Consider the following 17,388-nt stretch of genomic DNA (forward strand, 5'->3'; position numbering starts at 1 on the left):
AGGAGCTTAGGAGGCATCAGGAGCTCCTGGATCGCCGCTATTTTTGTACGCACCGCTTCATTACTCAGCAATCCTAGAGAAACTGCAACTCCCCCATGGAACGAATGAGCCCTTCGAGTGTTTTCACTTCTCCCTCCGGTCTTTGTTGTTCCCTGGTTAGCGTCTTGGTATTTTCATTGGCCGAGAATAAGCTTCAGTCTACCTGCTCGTGGTAATTTCCTAACTGCTATCTGACCTTGCTGTCCAGGATAACCAGAAACGAGAAAACCTAGCTTTTCTACCCGGCCTTGCTAGCCATGGTTACACGATTTCGAACTTAATTTTGGGGCCGTTCGGATGAGACCCATGGTGGGTGCACCATCTGAGGACTGCTTAGATGGGAGCGATTAAGGAAAAACAAAAGGTCGAGATGGTTCGCAACGGCATCACTTGATTCTCCTGCAATTCGCCAGGAAAGAGTCCCCATCAATGTCGTGAAAATCTCGCTGCAGGACCAAAACACTTCAGCCATATTTTAGTCTCCATAGGTAGAACCGTAGAAGGCAAGACCTCCCTAGCTACTGTGGTACGTGGGTAATAGGGATTGTAACAACTTTTTGATCGATGATGCTATTTCTTTGTAAAACAGAGTGCAGAACTACGCTTGCGCATTTTTTTCATTCCTCTCTCGTCAGATTTTATCATATCTGGCATTGCTGAGAAAAGACTGACGTCATCCCATTGTTAGAGGCCTGTTTTCTCCCAAATGATCTCCTATTATATACATGCATTGTTATAGCCCATGGCAGATCCTCAAAATGAAAGGGCGCTGACAAGGTACCCGGTTGTTTAGGCGCCGTTTTGAAGTAATCTAATAGCTTTATCTCCGCCTTTGTTCCAGGCAAGCCCTTGCCTCAAGAGCCAAAGTCCTTTAAACTGGATCAATTGGTATTCCCAATGTCTCCAAACCCTAGTATTGACCGCATGGCATGGTGATGTGTTATGCATGACACATTTCACGGGTAACTAGTCTTATAGGTTATGCCTTTGTCTAGTTTCATGAGAAACGAAGTGGCTATCTAGAGCTCTACTGTTGGTTGCGTGAGGTATATATATAAAAATGTAGTACTCTTTCCGTTGTACTAAATAAGTGACGAGTAATTCCGATCGGAAGGAGTAATAAATTTGCATATATCATTGTAGTACATGTTTACGCATCCTAAGGCATTTATTGGTTTTTTTCTTTACCGGTGGTGGGCAATCATTCATTCCTCCACCTCAAACTTAGACCCCTCTTAAGTGAAAAATGTATAATTTGTTCCTTAACGCCTTACTCGTCTGTGAAGGAGCATGAGCGCACATGTGGGAACTTATATAAACCTAGAGGTACTGGCCATAGAAACCTAACCAGAAAAACTCAAGCAACTCTAGAGCAAGCAGGAAAGAAAAACATACTAGATTTTATTTAGCATTGCTTTTGTATATAGGGTGATTATCTGACTACAACCCGAGACCCTGTAGCAAGTATCCTACTAGAAGGTCAGGGGAGTGGATAGTGCGGATAGCGGGTTTTATACGATCTTTGTTTTTCAAATCGCTGGGTCTATATGATCTTATGCGCGTTAAAAATATGCTTTCTTCGCCTCACAAAATTTCCGACATAAAGCTAGGACCCTTATAAATATCAGCAGAGAGGCATCAATTGTGTATTTGTGTGTCTATCCGGAACTAGTGTTTCACTTGAGACTTCAACTAGAGGTCAGAAAGCCATACGGCAGATAACACAATAACATCCTGTTATGTACAGATTATAGGGTTGAGAGGTATCGGGACTATTTCTACAACAAAGTTACAATCTGTAGTGAACGGGATATTTATTCCCCACTCCAGCTTCGGTTGAGACGTCGTAGAACTTTTGTAGTAGCCCTTTGAACTGAACTACCCGTGTCGATGATGATCAATTTCATGTCGCCTTTCCATAGCAGCTTGTTTTAAGATTAATATCTGATGCAAATGGATCATCCATCTGTTTTCCCATTCTGCTAAAAGACATAAATTGTACATTTAAAGTGCACACCTGGAAGAATGTTTTCAGTATTAATATAGTCCACATTTCAAGCATGGTAACTTAACATAGCCATTGGTTGTCCAGCAGGCTCCATATCAGCTATACTTACGTGAGCATTGAGCATCAGCCTGGGCATTCTTCGGATAATAATTAAGAAAAGAGTAAATTTCACGAAACACACTTCTTGGGGTTAGAGTTTCAACGGGCCACAGTTATGACTGATAGTCTCACAAAACCACACTTGTTCGGACAGATCTTTTCACAGAACCCAAATCAGGTAATTAAGAGCATTTGATGGTGTTTCTGACAAGTGGGACCCACATGTCGGATGCCAGGTTGGACGGGTCGAACCGTTTTTTTTGTCCACGTCAGTTTTTGCCCGACACCCTGTTAAGCTCCTCTGTCTACCCAAGAAATGTCGATTCAATCCTGGCATCCGACATGTGGGTTCCACTTGTCAGAAACACCATCAAACGTTTTTAATTACCTAATTTGGGTTATGTGAGAAGATCTGCCCGAAAAAATGTGGTTTTGTGAGACTATTAATCATAACTGTGGCCTGTTGAAACTAATTTCCTAAGAAGTATAGTTTTGTGAAATTTACTCTTCAGAAAAATTCGGTCCTAAAAAAACGACCGATTTGAGGAGATTGCTGACCAACCGGTCCTAAAAAGAACAACAAACCGATAATTCGGTCGAATTCGGTTCGGTCTCGATTCTTAACCGAACTGACCGAAGAGGCGAAGAGTCTTTTGTTGCGGCCAAGAAATGGACAAGTTGGTCATTCGTTGACCTCCGTACAGGCTGCTGGGCCAGCAAAGGTGAATGCACTGGAGAATGGGCTGGGCCAGCAACGTGAATGTGAAGGCATTACAGACTGGGCTGGGCTACTCGGTTTCTTCGGTCTTTTCAGTTACCCGTGGACTGAAACCGAACTAATTTCGGTTATCTAAGGTTCCTGGCCGAATTTAGTACGTTTGGTTTCTCCGGTCTTTTCAGTTGTCTTTCATGAGGATTACCCCTTCCAGAGGTACTAACTTACCAACGGAGGAGAATATATCCTGGGCTAGCTTGAAAGGCACTAAAATCTCTCTGTCTCATGGCGGATGTTCGAGCATACATAGCAAACTGTACCAACCTTATAAAAATGTTCTATCTAAAAATTTTATTTCAAGAGAAAATTAAATCAGTAGTATTTAAGAAGAAGATAAAAAAAATACCAGCAGTTATATTCATTTAACCCCCTCCAAGCCCAATACGATTTCTCGGTCCCACTACACCTAAATCCTGGTTCCGCCCAAGTAAGATCTCGATCTATAAAATCCACTTATGCTTAGTTCGCACTCTCTTGTGCACAATTGCAATGCCCTTATAAATATCAGCCACATGATATCAGCCAAACTGTGGCTTGAGTGTTCATTCGGCACGGTGATGCATGTTTAATTGGAGGGCAGGCGTGGAAATAACACACTATATTTGCATCTCAGTATAGGCTTGAGAGGCATCAGAAATATTTCCACAACCATGTTTCATTCCGTAGCGCATCAAAGATATTTAGCCCTCTTTTACGAGGTTCGGGTCTTGCTATTTACTTGCACTAGCTCCACCTTCGGGGTAGGGCCAATAGAACTGGCCACTAATTGTTTCCGTTTCAACCAGTACATCGGGTGGACCGGAGATTCTGTCCTTTCAGTGCTCGTGCGAATCCATGTGCCATCTACGACTGTTACAAGCATCTAGATGGACTGCGGTGCAGAGGATGGTTCCTCGTCAAGATGGCAATTTTGTACTGCAGAGCTGGCCACGCTTCAGGCGCGCTCGAAGAACGGGATTCCCGCTGCATATTATTTACTGTATCCATCCCGGGAGGCCGGGAGCCATCGGTGTTGCTATGGGTGTTTACAGATTAACATGATCTCTTGTCACCCGGTTAATTGGGACTGCTTGCTCTCAACTCGCTTGCTTTTTTTCTTAAACACAGTCGAGTGTACAAAGCCATCAATCAAAATCATGTATCGGGATTGTAGTTTCTTGGTTATATTTGGTATCAACTTTTTTTTCAACTTGATATTATATTTTTTAGCGAAACTTGATATTATATAATGTGGTAATATTCTCCCGAAATGACCTTTGGTAAGTTCTCGTTTTCAGGAACCGGCCCACAAATATAGTTTTAGGGTAAACCGGCCGATATGCTAATGGGCTGAACAGACCAAATTTGAGTTTTTTTTTCTCGTCCCAAGTAACAAAAAAGCACGTTCCACAACTTTCTCCTAAAGAAAACGTGTTCACCTCCTGGTATTAATCAACTATAAATACCTATTTTTGTACTTGATATATATTTTCATAATATACTTATTTGATATTCTAGATGTTGAAACATTTTTCTATAAACTTGGTAAAAAAAATAAAAAAAGAGACAAAGGTAAGACGTTTTGTATTTAGGAATGGAGGTATAGTACTAAACAAGATGTTGTTTCTTATTGCCACAAATTTAAAAATTATGATGCAGAGAGAAGTATGAAAGGCTTGAATATCTGAACGCAATGGATGGTGTCGTTGTGAAAATAAATGGTGCATAAAAAGAAAGCAAGTATGGAGCTTGGCCTCACTAGAGCCAGTTTTGGTCTATATATAAAACCCACTCCCTCTTCCTCTATTATTTGCTCCAAACTGCAGTGCCCAGACCATATATACAGGGGCCTGCATATATAGGCTAGCTACTCTTATAAATATCGGCAAAGGCATCCCTTGAACGTTCGTATGGGCCACTGGTGTTCTATGTAACGCTGTGGAGCTAGCCGTGTTGAAAATAACACACTATATCCTTTTCGTTATGAGTAGATTATAGGCTCGAGAGGTAACAGGAATATTTGTGCTACCAATTTGAAGTCTCTTTGAGGAACAACACACTGTTTGCGTCCAATATAGCTCCACCATCAGCTGTCGGACGACCAACAGAACTAACCATACCTGTTCATTTGCACTGCTCAAATGAACTCCTCAAATGAATTGCAGTTGTCTTGATGCCCGCTGGTGTCTTTTAGGGTGTGAACAAGCTGAGGGGTACCCTTCCTCGAGCTAGCTATATAGACATAAGTACTTTTTTTTCCTTTCAAGGAACAAAACGTCTTAAAGACATAGTTCATATATTAAAAAAAAAACTTCCCCTTCTTCCTCTATTAATCAACTACAGATACCTATTTGTACACTCAAAATTGCACGGAATTATATGTGTAATTTTAATATTTCTAGACCAAAAATGCATAAAGATAATTATGTACATTCTCAGATTTCAAAATGTTGAAACTATCCTATCAGACATTTCTAAACCTAAAACTGTGCAAGAAAAATATGTGCCATTTCAGATATTGAATGAGCAAACTATTCCATTAAAAATGTATTTAAATCTCAAGATGTACAAACAAAGAATACACTCAATTTCTGACTAAAAAGATGTGCGACTAGCCAATTGCGCACTTTAAAACACGCAAATCCAGGCTAAAAATATGTACAAAGTACATCATGTGAAATTTCAGGCTCTAGAATGTGCAACGGCCTAATTGAACATTTTCTAAACCCAAAATTGCACAAATTTTAGTGTAATTTTAGACTTCCACTTCTATACTAATTAAATTGAAAAAACAGTTGTGTAGAATGTTTAAGTTTCAGAACTCGTGCACCCAATTGTTGTAGTTGCATGTCTCCAAACTCAAACTCAAAGTTGATTGTCGATCATAACTCCAGATGCGTCTGGTGGTGGGTGGTGCCCCAAGACGAGATCAAAACTCAGAATGAGTTTGGGGGGCGTGGCGGCCAGCGAGTCCGAACTCCATGCTCCATGGAAATACCCTACTTGCGACTCCGGCCCGTGTTGGCCGCTCCACGGAGTTCGGCCGTTCGCCGCTGCTTGCCGGTTCCAGGAGCGGAGTTGTGGAGCAGAGTGGAACCGAACGAGTCCTAAGACGGTGACACCGCGCTCTGTTTCCGCAGCACTTAACGAACAAGACAGCAGGGCAATGCCACAGGAGATATCGTCGCCTCGTAGCCCAACTGGGTTTTCGCTGTGTATTCTCAATTAAATTGGACGGGCGAACGGATCGGAGACATCTTTGGTTTAGACGACGTCTTTGGGCAGTCTGACCCGTTTGTAGCTGCCACCGTTCGATGTAATACACGAACAATGCCCCTCACATCGGCAGCCAGTATCGGTGGAGTCGTATCAGTTTGTTTTCCCGATGTCTCCGAATCCTAGTAGTGACACCACGGCATGGTGATGCTATGGATGGTTCATCTCTCATCTGCCTCTTAGATCTCTGGGTTATGCCTTTTGCCTAGTTTCAAGGGAAAGGAAGTGACTCCGTGTACATCTACTGTGCAAAACAAACAGAGCATAAATGTTTTGCTCCCTCAATACAATACCAAAGCTAGCTACCTTGCATTGCCTGGGGTATATATAAAGGTATTGATAGATTTGCATACTGCATTGTACACGCAGCTAGCGTGGCAGCCTATGGCGTTTATTGGTTATTTTTCTTTACTGGTCGGTAGCATATTCATTATCTTCCACCTAAAACTTGTACTAGTACTTGTTTAGCAACTCAAAATGTAGAATTGGTATCTGCCTCCTCGTAGCATGCCTTCGTGCTTGTCCACGGGGCTCACGCATCCAGTGAAGTTGATTTTTCTTCATTAATTTTTGAGTAAATATCACAAAACCCCTGATTTAGGACGAACCGTATCACAGAACTCCATCTTTTGGTTTTCTTATCACCTTTTGGTTTTCTTATCACTTAAACCCGATAATTGGGCAAAAGTGTATCACAGAACCCGTAATCACGCTGTCAACGGCACTAACACGGAAACTGACTCCGGGCCCCACCTCTCGGTCTCTGTTACTTGGACTGGCTAAACCGGTCGGTTTTTAGGCCGGTTCGGGCCGGTCTTCCCCTCTGTTCTCCCGCTCTTCCCCTCTGTTCTCCCGCGTCGAACACCTTGTAGGCAACCAGCCGCTTCTTCCTCTGCATCTCGGCCTCGGCCTCATCCGCCGCCGCCGTCTTGGTAGTCGGGGCCGGGTCGTCGTCGGCGTGTAGCCCCTGAGGTTGAGGGAGCGGCGGTCGGCGGAGCACCAGGCGGCGGCGGCGGCCGGTGCCGAGCACCTTCGCCTGGGCGGCCCCGGCGCCGTCAGAGAAGGGGTCGTAGGAGGCGGCGTAGGAGGCACTGTAGCACTGGAGGTTCAGCCCCGACGTGGGTCCTCCGGAGACGGTCTTGGTGATGCCGCTCCGCTGCACGGCGGCGGCGGCGGGGCGCGACCAGGAGCTGTTGCTCCTGGCGAGCTGCGGCGGCGGCTTGGTGGTCGGCGCAGGGGCGTAGCGAGCGGAGGATCACCTCGAAGGAGACGGTGGTAGCACTCGAGCCGGCGCCGTCGTCGTCGACGGTGATCAGGGCAGCGCCGATGTAGGCGCTTTCGTGTCAAGCTCGTACCTCGAAATGCCATCCACAAGGACTGAGCGGCAGGACAAGGGATCGCACACGAGGAAGTTCCTCTAGAAGTTCATGCGGTCGATTTTGGGGAGGCGGTGGAGGGAGAAGTCGCGGCAGGCCGCGGCGACCCCGCGCGGCGGGGCCACCGGGACGAAGGTAGGATCGGATATCTCGAGGACGGGCCGCTCGCCGCCGACGCGCCGGAGCCGGTAGCCGCCGTTGCAGATGAAGAAACCGAGGGGAACAAAGGGGAAGAGCGGGAGAACAGAGGGGAAGACCGGCCCGAACCGGCCTAAAAACCGACCGGTTAAGCCAGTCCACGTAACAGAGACCGATAGGTTGGGCCCCGAAGTCAGTTTCCGTGTTAGCGTTGTTGACAGCGTGATTACGGGTTCTGTGATACACTTTTGCCCAATTATCGAGTTTAAGTGATAAAAAAACCAAAAGGTGCAGTTCCGAGGTACGGTTCGTCCTAAACTAGGGATTATGTGATATTTACTCTTAATTTTTTACCCACATACGTCTTCAGAAATTTGGAACCCGGACCCAAACGAAATGCAAAACTAGACGAGCTACATTGGCAACTGATAATTACATAAACAACTTAGCAGTCGATCGATTGATGGATTGATCAATCGATTATTGACTTACTATCCGGTCAAAAAGATTATTGACTTATTACTAGGTACGAGTTAACTTCCAAGTTCCAACGAAGGTGGATTGCAAAATCGGTGATAATTGTGACGATGTCTTAGGTCCTTGGGAGACAGACAGAGACAACACGTCAGGCCGGGACATCCAGTGGAATGACTCGCGGCGAAGGACAGACGGCGAACGCATTCAGTCTCGAGTCACAGATATCAAGATTCGAGATGACTAGATGAACAGGAAAATCTCTCGTGAGAGCCCTTAGGACAGGAACAGCTGAACAACGAACAGATCTATCGAGCTAGATTTCTGAAAGTCTGTCTCCTAAGAGACTAGTTACGGTAGATTTCTGAAAGTCTGCCTCCTAAACCCTAAACCCTCTCGCGTGGGTGACATCTGGCAAAACAAATCTTAGAGCCCAAAGTATGATTACCCAATACCGAATCCCTCTTCTTTCTCCACCGCACAAGGCTCTAAGCCTCTAACAGCGACTCCCAAAACCCGAATCACTTGCAGAAGCTCGCTGCCTGATCCGTCGCTGGCTTCGTCCGCAGGGCTGTCCGGAAGATGGCCACGCTGCGCGCTCACCGTCAGATTGCTGGCCAGGTCTAGAAGCTCAGGTCCCACTCCCACTCGTGGAAGAGTGCCAACAGTGCCACCCACGGTCCGACTCCTCGTCCTCGGCGGGCACCGCTGCGCCAGTATTAGAGAAAGGCATTTTTGAATTTTCACATTGGAGTAAAAATTGAAGAAAAAATACCAGGATTCTGCTTCATCTTCTCCTGATTCAATTCAGGAGCCGGCCTCCGAGCGCGAAGCCCCTGCCAGACTCCCAGCGTGCCTCCGCTGATCTTTCAGCCCGCGCCGCTGGCGGCGGCCTCCCAGCGTGCCTACGCCACCCTTCCAGTCCAAACCGCTGCCACCATTCCAGCCCGCACCGCCGCCGTTGGCCCCTTCCTCTGAGTATTCCGGCAAAGGGGAGGAGGAAGAAATTTTTACGTTTTTATCCTTGCCCGTTGGTTACTCCGTTCAACTAAATTGTAGTATCAAGAAGTATCAAGTAATTTGTCTCTTTAGATCAAAGATGGCGAAGGGTCCAAATTAATGCTAGGTACCGTAGAAGAGCTCATATATAAAACCCACTCCCTCTTACTCCGTATTATTTGTTCCACAACTGCAATGCCCAGATCACCCAGGCTAGCTACTCCTATAAATATCGGCAAAGGGATCCCTTGAACGTTCGCATGAGACTGGTCACCGGTTTTCTAAGTAACGCCGAAGCGAGCTAGCCGTGTGGAGATATAACACACTTACACACTACGTCATTTTTGTTATGAGTAGAGATTATAGGCTTGAGAGGTAACAGGAATATTTGTGCTACCATCTTGTGGTTGCCTGCGAAACGTGGATATTTAGACGTTTGATGGTTGTGAGAAACTCGCTGTTCACGTGCAATCGCTCGACCATCAGCTAGCGGACGACCAACAGAACTAGCCACTGGGTTCATGGATTGCTCTCTTCAGGCCAGTTTTCGTCCTTTGCAGTTCTCTTGGTGCCCAGTTTCACTCTCTTTCGCGGTGTTGACAACATCCAGAAGGCCATCTGAGAGAATGACAGATTATGATCAAGTCAGCGCCATGAAAGGAGCCCGTCTGCTCAAGCCCCGCCGTACCCGTCACCTGGCACCAGTGGAACCAGTCGCCTTCATCGACATGATCGCTAAGGCGGCCAATGGCAATGCAGCCCGACTTGACATGGCGAAATCCGCCGTGCCCTCTCTGCTGCCGCCATGGCAGCTCGCGCTGGACGATGACGACGCCCCATCTCCGTCCCTCCAGGAGGCACGCTCTGTAGCTGCTGCCTCCGCGGCATGCGGCATTCCTCCTTGGACTGATTCTCCTTGTCCACCGGGCGCCGCCACGGGGCCCATGCATCATATACGGAACATAATGCTGTAAGTTGATTTTTCTTCATTGCTTTTTGTGCCCACATACGTCTTCAGAAGTTTGGAGCCCGGACCCAAAACGAAATGCAAAATGAAATAATGCTGGACGAGCTACATTGGCAACTAATCGCATAAACAACTCGGCAGTCGATCGATTATTGACTTATTACTAGCTACGAGCTAACTTCCAATCAATGAAGGTGGATTGCAAAATACGGTGATAGTCGTAGTTGTGGCGATGTCTTAGGTCTTTGGGAATTGGTAGTCGATCGGACAGGGACAATACGCCAGGCCGGCCGGGACAAACAGTGAAATGACTCGCGGGCGAAAGACAGACGAGACGAACACATTCAGTCTCAAGTCACGGATATCAAGATTCGAGGTGACTAGATGAACAGGAAATTAAATCTCTCCTAAGAGCGCTCTCCTACGAGAGTAGTTACGGTACACGATGCTCGGAAAGACCTATGTGGCTACCAACTGGACGCATGAAGTAACTGGGCGTGACCGCATGAGGGGTTGCGGTGGTTAGGGGTGCAACTGGGACGGGCTCATCCCGCCCGCGACGCGCCGGATGGATTAGACGGGACGATCGCAATCACCCGCGTCCCGCGAAACGTCATCCCGCTGGAATAAGTGGGTTTGTTAGCTTTGGCCCGTTTATCCCGTGAGATCCCGCGACGAAGGCAATACGGAGCAGGTGTTCGATTCACTTTTGAGTTCAAAGTATTACTACGTACGTAGTAACGTCCATGGAAAGCACGTAGTACAAGTGAGTCCGTTGTGGTTTGGTAAAAAAAAGTGAGTCCGTTGTGACAACTAATTGATCGTGATATTTATTTTTGCGGGCAACTCATTGATACTATTAAATTAATAGTTGCATGTTAATTTTCTCAATGATTAAAATACATCACAAGTCCATGAATTCGGCAAAAATTATCACTTCAGTCCACGAACTAGGATAGCACGCTTAAAGCACTAAACTGGAATTACTGCGTCACTTTAGTTAAAAAACGATTCGGCATGGCTTAAAAACGCCACGGCCGCCACGTCGACTTCGGCCAGGACCGCAGCTTCTAATCCCTCTTTCGCAGGGTGTTTTCATTTTTGCCGAGTTCATGAGCTAACGGTGTATTTTACTCTTTCTCAATTATAGTAAATTCAGTACTCTCTCCGTTTCTAAATACTTATCGTGATTTTAGTGGGGAAAAAAACTGCTCTCGGGGTGGACGGAGCGAGCACCACATTTTAATACTTCCTCCGGCCGGAAATTGCACTCGGGGAGTACCAGATTTGAGTTTTCACCGTTGTCCTTACGAAATGGGGACAAAAAAATCTAAGAGGTAAAATTGCAAAAGTGTATTTATTTATGTACTTCGTTGATGTAGCTTGACACTTGCCTCTGTCCAGAAATAATTAGGAATGAGTCGATAATTGAGTATTCTGGGGCAAAAGCTATACAAGACGTGAGGAAATAGAACATTCGTGATGGCGTATTCTGAAAAATGATCTTCCTAGCAGGGGCTCCTGAATCTCCCAGTCCAGTATTACCTCCTGAGGGAGAAGAGCGGGGCAAGAGCAGGGGCCGGCCGGCATTTCTCTCCAAGCCTCTCGGAGTTGACGGTGTTGCGCTGCCGCCCGCTGGGACATGCGGGATCCCATGGGATTAAACAGGCTGTCCCAGTTAGTGTGTGCGGGATATACGGACAGCCCACTTACCAACTAAATGGGTTTTGTTCACGGGACGGGACGCGGGATGCACGGGCAGGCCCGTCCCACTTGCACCTCGAGCGGTGGTGCACAGCCCAACGAAAGACCGCGGCCACCTAGATAGGACACATATGGCTAACTTTTTTATTTTAATTTCATCTAATTAAGCATCTACGTAATACATTATGCTCTTTCCGTCCGGAAATAAGTGACGTGGATTTGTATAACAATCTATACAAATCTACGTCACTTATTTTGTGACTTATTTTGGGACGGAAAAAGTATGCAATTTAGGGGTCTTAATTTTTTTTGATCCGTGTGATGTCACACGGAAATGAATCCCCTGTACGACGGGGAGGACAAACCCTTTGGGCCTCTAACAGGGTGACATCCGGCAAAACAAATCTTAATAGCCTAAAGGTTGATTACCAAATACTGAAACTCATACTGAAACTCAAATCCCGAATCGCTCGATTGGGATTTGGGAGTGTTGCTCGCCGGCAGCAGAGCTCGACGTGGCGTCCATTGTACCTGTGCTGTGGGGGCGTTGGCAACACTTCGCCCGCTTGCGGCCGATTGGTAATCAGGGTTTGGGATTTAAGATTCCATTTGACAGACATCTTCAAAGGCAGAGGGCCAGAGCCGGGGGGAGTACGACCAGGTGGTGTATGATTTACTTTCATGTCGCACACCTCGCACCGGTACGTCGACGTCTCTGCACAAACCCACGGCGTAGGTTTTGTGCATAAGATCATCCGGAACAGAAGAGAGGTTGAAGTGAACCTCTGCCTAGCGCGAACGATATTTGACTTCCCAACGCCTATAATTCCCATCGCAAACATCAGTACCGCGATAGGCGATCGATGGATAGAGACTAGTTCTGCTAATTAATTACCTTTATATATCTAGATAGTCTCCAGATTCAACGTACCCTTTGTGTCTAGGTTTTGTAGGAATCAAAATGTCCCTCCTAGCTAGCTAGAATTCTAGTCTTGTGAAAGCTTGGAGCTAGCGCCAGTCAAAACAATCTACGGAGTAGCTTTCGTTTCTAGCTCGGTCTATATAAAGGCAATCCATGCATACATGTGCATTTCATCTTGGACCTTCTTTTATTAAGAGTGAAATAATTGTAAGTATGTACTCAGTAGGCCCACACCATTTATCCGCGGCCTACCTGTCTCCCGGGAGTTATATAATCCCAGAAAAATGTCCACATTTTCTCCCCCCAAAAAATCTGGGCACACAAAGTTCTCTGAATATTTTCTGCCACTGCAAGCTATCTTGAAAGGCACTAAATGTCTCTCTGTCTCATCGCGGATGTTCCAGCATAGCAAATTATACCAACCTAAATTGGTACTCCCTCCGATCCTAAATTGTTGTCGTTGTTTTAATACAAATGTGAACTAAAACAGCGACAATAATTTGGAATCGGAGGTAGTAGTATTTAGGAAGAAGAAAAAGAAAAATTAATCCTATTAGTTATATTCATTTCACCCCCTCCAAGCCCAAATGACATCTCTAGGTCCCACTATAACTAAATCCTGGTTCCGCCCAAAAAAGATCTCGATCTATAAAATCCACCTCTGCTCAGTTCGCACTCTCTTGTGCACAATTGCAATGCCCCTTATAAATATCAGCCAGAGTGTGCCTTGAGTGTTCCTTCGGCACAGTGGTGCTTCACTTCACACTGGAGGGCTGGCGTGGAAAATAGCACACTATATTTGCATATCAGTATAGGCTTGAGTGGCATCAGGAATATTTCCACAACCAGAATCCATTAAGTGCTGCATCAAAGATATTTAGCCCTCTTTTATGAGGTTCAGGTCTTGTTATTTACGTGCATTAGCTCCACCTTTAGGCTAGGACCAGTAGAACTGGCCGAAAATTGTTTCCTTCTGGATGAGTGTATTCGGTGGAGCTTTTTTCCTCTCGGTGCACTTGTAGATCCACGTGCCATCTACAGCTGTTACAAGCATCTAGATGGACGGCAGTGCAGAGGATGATAGTTCCTCGCCAAGACAGGAAATTTGAAAGCTTCTTGCTGGCCACGCTTCAGACGCACTTCGTCCCTCATTCTTGCTACATGGTGCTCTTCCACCGCTGGAGAAATCGGTGCTGCTATGAGAACATCAGGCCAAGAAAGAAAGTGTATCTTTTTTGTCGATTAAAATGATCTCTTCCACAAAACTGGACACATCCGTCCGCCTTCAAAAAGGGGCCGTCATAAGCCCGCCGCCGCAGCCACTCGAGGCGAACTCACGACTTCGCCATCTTCAGCATGTATTAATTTTCTACATTAATTTTTTACCCACATACGTCTTCAGAAATTTGGAGTCCGGACCCAAACGAAATGCAAAATGAAATCTTAGACGAGCTACATAGGCAACTATAATTACATAAACAACTCAAGAGTCGATCGATTATTGATTATTTACTTATTACTAGCTATGAGTTAGCTTCCAATGAAGGTGGATTGCAAAATCGGTGATAGTCATTGTGGCCATGTCTTAGGTCTTTAATCTTTGGGAGTCAGGCCGGGACAACCGTCAGGCCGGGACAAACAGTGGAATGACTCGCGGGCGAGAATGACATACGAGATGAACACATTCAGTCTCTAGTCACGATATCAAGAAAATCAAGATTCGAGATGACTAGATAAACAAGAAAATATCTCGTAAGAGCCCTTATGAGGAGACTAATAGGAACAGCTGAACAACGAGGAGATTTGAGAGTCTCTCTCCTACGATAGATGCTAGGAAACAGATCGACCGGTCGATCCTAGATCTCGCGTTGGGTGACATCTGGCAAACCAAAGCTTAAAGCCCAAAGTCTGATTAAACCCAATATCGAATCCCTTTCTTTCGATCTCCACCGCACAACGCTCCGGCAACTCCCAAATCCCGAATCACCTGCAGAAGCTCTCCGCCAGCTGATCCGTTCCGGCGACTCCCGGGCCGGCTTCGCCTGCTGATCGTGTGGTTGCTCACGGACCATTTCTGGGACTGGGAGTGTTGCTCGCCCGTGGGAGAGCTAGACGTGCTCGCTTGCGGTCGATTGGTAATCAGGCTTTGGGATTTAAGATTCCATCTGCCAGGCATCGCCCGGACGAGATGGACCAGAGCTGGAGGGTGTACTTCCAGGTGGTACAGGATTTACTTCCTTGTCGCACAGTTCGCACGGTGGCATGGACGTCCCTGCACGTATTCACTGTGAGGGCCTTGTGAGTAAGATCGTCTAGACCGCAAGAGAGGTTCACGTGAACCTCTGCCTAGCGCGAATGACATTTGATTTCCCAATGCCTCTAATTCCCATTGCACACATCAGTACCGTGATATATAGGTGATCGGTGGCATGCGTGGATAGACTATTTCTGCTAACTACCTCTATAATATCTAGCTATTCTCCAGATTCAACGTGCCCTTTGTGTGTAGCTTCGTAGGAACCAAAATGTCCCTCCTAGCTAGAATTCTAGTATTGTGAAAGCTTGGAGCTAGCGCCCGTAACCCTGGCTCTATATAAAGTGAATCCAAACATGCATGTGCATTCCATCTTGGACTCGTTATTAAGAATCAGAAACTGTCAGGCGAAGAACGAAAATAATTGTGAGTACGTACTCAATAGGCCCACACCATTTATCCGCAGCCTACCGGTCTCACGGGGGTTATATAATTCCACATTTTCCCCTCAAAAGAATCATGGCAAACAAAGCTCCCTGGATAAGTGGATAAATATAAAGAGCTCGAAGTAAATTGGCACCTTGTACAGATTAAGGGCTTCCACAGTGTGCCAAATGCCAAATATGACACATCAGCAGTATTTGGCACCGGTGTTAAATCTGAGAGGGTGATCCAATGTAGATGAAGCCAAATTTTCTGACAAATGGAACCCACTATAGATTAAATATGGGATTAAATATACATAAATATCTCATCCATCCTTACTTGCCTTCTCTATCCCACGACCACGAGTATTTTATTGGGAGAAAATAATTTGGCATCGGAGCAAGTAGAAGCACCAGTTCCCTCTTTTGCAAATTTGGCAACGCCCCAATGTTGTTTACCGGTGCCAAATGCCAAATTTGAGATTTGGCACCCCTATTTGGGCTACATTGTGGAAGGCCCTAAGAAACTTGTATGTACACGAAGTTTAATTTCATCGGTATAGAATAGCTTCTAAAGTGAACTATCCAACTATACATTTTAAATCCAAAATTGCGAAAAAGTGAAAATTGCCGAATCGAAGCCGCTCTCAGCTTCTCGCAGCAGCTGATGTGTGCGTCTTCCAGGTTTTGACTTTTGCCGTCTTCAAACATCTCATCAGACCATCCGTGTGTCCACTTGCACACTGCCTCAAATTTGAACCCACAGCTGGTCGATTAGAAGACTGTTTAGGAAATTCCAACGGCTGCATCGCCACCTTCATTCCATGTAATTGACATGCATTGCACCATCCGGTAACTCAGGGTAGCATTTGAACCGGAGCTACCATATTATTAATTCCTGGTGTCTCCAAATCCTAATACTGACACCACGGCATGGTGATGTGTCATGCATGGTTTATATCTCCCATCTACCTATCTCAAGTACCAGGGTTAAAGTTCTGCCTTTGCCTAGTTTTATGGGAAACGAAGTGTCTACCTAGATCGAGCTCTACTGTGAAGGACTATGTTGTGTGGGAATCCCATGTTGTGCTCCCTCAAAACAACAACCGTAGCTAGCTTTGGTTGCATACTTGCGTGCGGTATATATAAAGAGATCGATTAAGTAAGTATGGAGCTCGGCCTACGGAGACAGTTTTGGCCTATATATAAAACCCACTCCCTCTTACTCCATTATTTGTTTCACAAGACTATGCTACTATTCCTGTCAGCCTGCTGCAGGCCCGACAGGAATAAAAAATCCCTGACATTGATATATCGGTTTGTGGTACTGAGTGCCCAGATCACATGTATAGGCTAGCTACGTTCGTATGTTGACTGTTGTTCTATATTAATCGACAAAAAGCATCCCTTGAACGTTCGTATGGGACTGGTGTTCTACGTAACGCTGAAGAGCTAGCCGTGTGGAAAATAACACTCTATATCCTCTTTATTATGAGTTAGATTATAGGCTTGAGAGGTAGTACAGGAATATTTGTGCTACTAACTTGAAGTGGTTTGCAAATCGTGAATATTTACCCCTTTCACGCAAGTGAAAAGTTCGATGTACATGTTTACGTGCAATAGCTAGCTACACCATCAGCTATTAGACGGACAATTCGTAAGCTGCCGAGCTGGCCTGGCCACGCTTCAGGCGAGCTCGAGCGAAGGGGTTCTTGCTCCATGTTACTTGCTCTTCAGTCTGTACTGATCTGTGCATCCATCCCAGAAGCGGTCAGTGATCGATGCTATCGGACCGGAACGACACATGTACGGAGGACTAACGCTTACCGTCACGGATATCAGGATTCGAAATGACTGGATGAACAAGGAAATCTCTCGTAGAAGCCCTTAGGAGAGGAGACTGACAGGAACAGCCAAACAGTAAACAGATCGATCGAGATCGGGCCTAGACAG

At 45.9% G+C, this 17,388-nt stretch overlaps 1 pseudogene; it reads right to left on the reverse strand.

Moving 5' to 3' along the window:
- Window positions 1-6,942: 6,942 nt before the first annotated feature.
- Window positions 6,943-8,897, reverse strand: LOC100830863 (annotated as a pseudogene).
- Window positions 8,898-17,388: the final 8,491 nt, after the last annotated feature.

The sequence above is a fragment of the Brachypodium distachyon genome, chromosome 4 (genome assembly GCF_000005505.3).
Source record: "Brachypodium distachyon strain Bd21 chromosome 4, Brachypodium_distachyon_v3.0, whole genome shotgun sequence".
Taxonomy (NCBI): Eukaryota; Viridiplantae; Streptophyta; class Magnoliopsida; order Poales; family Poaceae; genus Brachypodium; species Brachypodium distachyon.